This window comes from Triticum aestivum, chromosome 5A (genome assembly GCF_018294505.1).
Source record: "Triticum aestivum cultivar Chinese Spring chromosome 5A, IWGSC CS RefSeq v2.1, whole genome shotgun sequence".
Classification (NCBI taxonomy): domain Eukaryota; kingdom Viridiplantae; phylum Streptophyta; class Magnoliopsida; order Poales; family Poaceae; genus Triticum; species Triticum aestivum.
Window position 1 is genome coordinate 62,131,008 of NC_057806.1, and position 5,239 is coordinate 62,136,246.

At 46.2% G+C, this 5,239-nt stretch overlaps 1 long non-coding RNA gene across 2 annotated transcripts; it reads right to left on the reverse strand.

The window, feature by feature from the left end:
- Nucleotides 1-2,042: 2,042 nt before the first annotated feature.
- On the reverse strand, nt 2,043-3,087 carry LOC123106586 (uncharacterized). Of its 2 annotated transcripts, none has more exons than XR_006451401.1 (3): nt 2,957-3,087; nt 2,709-2,817; nt 2,043-2,577 (listed from the first exon to the last, which is right to left on the reverse strand). It is a non-coding gene; the product is annotated as an uncharacterized lncRNA (long non-coding RNA). The 2 variants fall into 2 exon arrangements; XR_006451400.1 differs by having other exon boundaries at nt 2,705-2,817.
- Nucleotides 3,088-5,239: the final 2,152 nt, after the last annotated feature.

Genomic DNA, 5,239 nt, shown 5'->3' on the forward strand with positions numbered 1-5,239 from the left:
CTATACCTTGCCATGCATTCTGCAATTCTGTTTTGAGTTCTATTTAGCTTATGTGGAATAAACTCTCTATCGATCATTAAAGACTTAATCTCAACAACTAAATGACCATAATCCGAACGATCCAAACTTGACCCAGAGAGATAGGAGAGGGCAGTCGAAGAGTCTAACTGCACCAGAACAAATCCCTTCTTGCTTCGATGGTCTAATAATAGAGTATGTAATTAATTTGCTATCAAACTACTCCCTCCATTCCAAAATAGATGACCCAACTTTGTACTAACTTTGTACTAAAGTTAGTACAAAGTTGGGTCATCTATTTTGGAACGGAGGGAGTACAACTCTATTTAGAGTTCGGTACTTCGGATGATTGCTTTTGTAACCGTGCACGGTTTCAAACATAATTCTTGATCCATTGCATGATATTTTTAAGTCAAATATCTTTTAGTGTTATGTCCATGATGATATGCTTAATAAATGTTTAAAGTAAACAAAAGTGATCAGCAAAAGCTATGACTTCAAACGTTATAGTTTGAGTGTTCCCACCTCAACTTGTTACTCACTCTTGTGCTAAAGGTATACCAAAATTTAATTTTCAATAGCTAAGCCGGGCTAAAATATCCTAGGATATAGAATTGAGAAATCTGAACTAGACAACAAATAGCACTAGTGCTATGAAATAGCCATAATCAACAGAAACTAACAAGTAAAGGAGAACTTAACCTAGTTCATATATTTAATAGCATTTTTTAGTAAAAAGGCAGAAGGCCATATATTAGATAAAACGAGCCCTTATAAGAAGCTCCTTACAGAAATAAGAAATTGAAAGAAAGTCCTTGAGGAAAGAAACACCATCTTCCTTCTGCATCCACCGGCGGCGTGCCGTGAGCAAAGCTCATTGCCACCTTTAGGTCTCCATCTGAGCGGGGAAACTTTGTGGAAAGCCAGGAGCTTGGAGAAGTAGTGGCCGAGAAGTTGTCAATGTAGACCAAGAGACACCGATACGATTTGGAAAATCACCATCCCGGAGAAGCTGGCGCTTAGAAGGACCAGAAGATAATCCCAACTCCGAGAAGATAGAGGAGGGAGATAGAAACCTTGCAAGTTCCCTACTACAACCCCATCTTGCTGAGCCGCCATTGGAACCCGAGTAAAATGACACACTGCAATATCACCCCCTACCGTTGATTACCTACACAAAACAAAGAGAGAAATGAGGTCCAATATCTGTCCCTGGCTGAAACTTCACATGCCCTCCGCCAATGCCGAACAACATCGCCGAACGTGGATAGTACGGGGATAATTTATTCCTAGCCATCAATGACACCATCGTCTCACCACTAGCGAGATACATGAACTTGATCCTAACTGAAGTTAGCGTGACCGAAGACTACAAAGACAAGCCAACCGGGGTCCCCCTCCTCCTCGGCGCCAAAGGCACCTGGAACCGAGGGGAACCGGTGGCTGTCAGAGGAACCCTAGTAGCATATTTTTCAAAGAGGCCATTCACAGTATTTTCAAAACGCGCAAATTGAAAAACCTATATAACTAGAGTGCCACATCCTCTTGAATCCTAGTATAAGAGAGTATTTCATAGCATAGAGAAAACAAAGGAATTCTGAAAATGGTTTTGAGTTGATAGAATGTTTTTTTCCTGGGGTGCAAATGAATTGTAAGGAAATGTTCGTAAGGATTCCAATGATGTGAATCAAATGAGCAATGTTTTGGAAAAATACTAAGAATTCAAATCCTCCACAAATCATAAAATTCCTTTGAATCAAGACCCTTAGAGATAACAGTAGTGTGACCTATCCCGGACGGAAACTCAAGTTCTGCCAGCGAAAAACAAGATTTTACTGTAAACAGATAATCTGCCACAAGTTTTTTTTTTAATTTGCACTGTTAATCTGCCAAGCTAACCTGAAAATAATCATATAGGATCGTTCAATTTCTTCTTCTTCTTCTTCCTCTTCTTCTTCTTCCTCCTCCTCCTCCTCCTCCTCCTCCTCCTTCCAACTTCTTAGTTTGAATTACATATAACACATGTAGCATTCATACAATGTGCTTTCAGATCAACATCCATGCTCGCGTGCATGTCTTATAGGCACTAGAAACAAGAGATTAATTAACTACCAAATACTTTATCCATCATCTTCGGGGCAGTCAACGTCATAGCCGTAGTCTCCAGCAGCAAACATGTCCTCATGGTAGAACCCAGCAGTAATTCGCCTCTCAGCAAACCACCTGCGATCCATACTCCTCCTGCAATGGGACGAGCTGTCGAGGCACACGTACTCCAGAAACGCCTTCCCGGCTCCAGCAACCGCCGGACTACTGCCGGGGCCGGGCCGCGGGATCACGACCATCACAAGGTTACCGAATTTGCGCGCTTCTTCTGTGACATCCTCCACCAGGCCATCGAACCCGTCGTCCTCAAGGCGATCGTCCGGCGAGAGCATCTTGGTCAGGCGTACCACCTTGGTCGCTCCGGCTTTGGGAGGCACCGGAGGACGGTCGGTGGTGGTGGTGGTGGTGTATGTTGGGTATTGTTGATGAGCATTAGTTCTTGGACGATTTGGCCTGCAGTGAAGATGGAGTCAGAGCGGAGTACCGTCTGGTTTCCTGATGTGTTTACACTCTAAAACAACCGGAGTCCACTCATGCTGCAATCCAGTCAAAATTAAGTCAGAATGGATGTAGTACGTACTAACATCGTCAAAGAGCAAAATAAGCAATTCCGTCACCCAGCTTGCCACAAGCAAATCCGAACCGATTAGTCAAAATAGAACTAATCGGGCCCGAATAGATCAATCGCTGTTCCTAGGGAGAAAAAAAATCTCAACATTAATAAGGTGAACAACAAATCAAAACATGCTTGTGGGTTCGCAGCCGTGCGCCCGCGCGTGGACCAGAGCAGAAAAGAAAAAGGTTAAGAGAGGGACGGGAGATGCATGGGAACCTGGTCGGAGTGGCTATCGGCCGGCGGAAACCATGCGATACGGCAAGGCCGGCAAGGCGGCGGCGGAAGATTCAGTCTGTGGGATCGGATGGATCGATCGTTCTATGCTTTTTTTAATTTTTTGAGCCGATCGTTCTATGTTGGAGACGAGCCGGTCGGGCCGTTCATATATAAAGGCCGGCCGGGCCGTGGGGCATAACGTTTCAGATAGGAGTCGATGTCCGAGTTCAGTGGGCGTTTTGCTGCTTTTTAATAATAGCGGAAACAAATTCCGGCGAACGTTCGCCGTGGGCGGGGCAGATTCCAGCGGCATTAGATTTTCAGGAGTCATTCGCTGTAAGAGCATCTCCAACAGGCGTCCAAAAAGAGCTCCGCGCATTAAAAATTTATTTTTTTGGCGCCGCACAGCTCCAGCAGATGCTGTAGCGCTAAAAATTTTTGGGCGCGCGCTGAAAAACGCTATCGCGTGCAGTATATTTTGGGCTCTGGATTGCACGCGCTTCACAATTTGCACTGTGTGCTTTTTGTGCGCGCGTTTTTGAGTGTCTACAAAAGCGATGTTGGTCCCGGCGCACTAAAAGTGCTAAAGTGGCGCGCTATAACTTTTATTGGGCGCCAAATTTTTGTGCGGCCGTTGGAGATGCTCTAATGCTGTAACACACTTCCTACACTCCGTTTTTATTCTCTCCAAGACATATATAAGCTCCTGGGTGAGGGTTCCATAATTTGCGCAGGGGCGATCTCGAGGCGATCCGATCTACCCTAGGGTTCGTCGGCTCCCTCTCGCTCCTGGTCATCAATCCTCCCAGTAACGCAGGCCTGCCGTTCTCTCTGTGATTACGGCCAGGTCTAGGTCTCTCCTTCGACCCAGTGTCCGTCGAGGGTGTAAGATCCCACGTTCGTATAAACACACAAAACCCATGAGTCCAGGTGAGGAGGGGGAGATTGAGAGGATGGAGGAGGTGGCGTGGATGATGAGAGGGCTTAGGCTTTCGGAGGCAGAGAAGAGGGGTTTGAAGTTGAAGAAGGTGGAGAAGGGGAAGGTGATTGAGTGGGCAGAGGATGATCCGCATGTGGTTGGGAAGTTGTTCTAGGAGAAACCAGTGAATTCGAGCGTGATTGGGAACACGTTGGGAAGAATTTGGTGCCCAATCAAAGGGGTGGGTTGCACAGAACTAGAAGCAAACATCTTCTTATTCACTTTTCGGCAGGCAGTAGGTTGGAAAAGAGTTTTGGAGGATGGACCATGGTGGTTTGACAATGAGTTGCTGGTAATGGAAGCTGTCGGGGATATACCCCGCGGTATGACCCAGCCGGAGATGATAACCCGACAGGAGTTAAGTCAGATGACAACCCGGCAGGAGTTAAGTCAGATGATAAACCGGCAGGAGTTAAGTCAGATGATAACCCGACAGGAATTAGGTCAGATGATAAACCGGCAGGAGTTAAGTCAGATGATAAAACAACATGAGTTAAGTCAGATGATAACCCGGCAGGAGTTAAGTCCGATCATAATACGGCAGACAATCATAAACCAGCAGACAGTGATAACCCGGCAGATCATCATAAACCGACACCAGTCATAACCCGGCAGACAGTGATAACTCGGTTGCTAGGGGTTATGAAGCCCAAGACGTTATGAAGCCCAAGACGTTAAGAAGACCATGAAGAGAAGTCAGAATAGTTTAAGTCTTAATCCGAGTTGGACTCTACATGTAACCCGCCCTTTCAACATATATAAGGAGGGGCAGGGCACCCCAAGAGGGGGGAGGATAATCTTAGGGCTAGACATAACTGGGAGAGCCGGTTTACGGCGACTCCCTCGTGATGATAATAAGACCTAGCCACAAACAACACGTAGGGTTGTTGCCGGATGATGTTTCCCGGGACCCGAAGCTGTCTAAATCCTTGTCTTGCGTTGCGCCTCTCGATTCCGCTCAACCCCTCCCAAGCTACCACATAGATGCGTTGACCTCACGACTAAGTCCTCACACTAGGACATCTGCCGTGACAATTCCACGACAGTTGGCACCCACCTTGGGGCTTGCGTACGGTGGTGTTGAGATTCTTGGAGGGATCTATCTCAGGGATCGAGAAGTTTGCGATGTGTTGGATGAAAAAGAGCTGGCGCAGAAGACATCCGACGAACAATTAAAAAAATTAGGTTTGCAGGTTGAGCGCCCGTTACATGCGCCATGATAACCCGCCGAGTCTAAGACTAATTGGGGTAGATCAGACAATTACTGTTGGTAATAATACTTGTCCGGTTTACAGAAAGAAGGA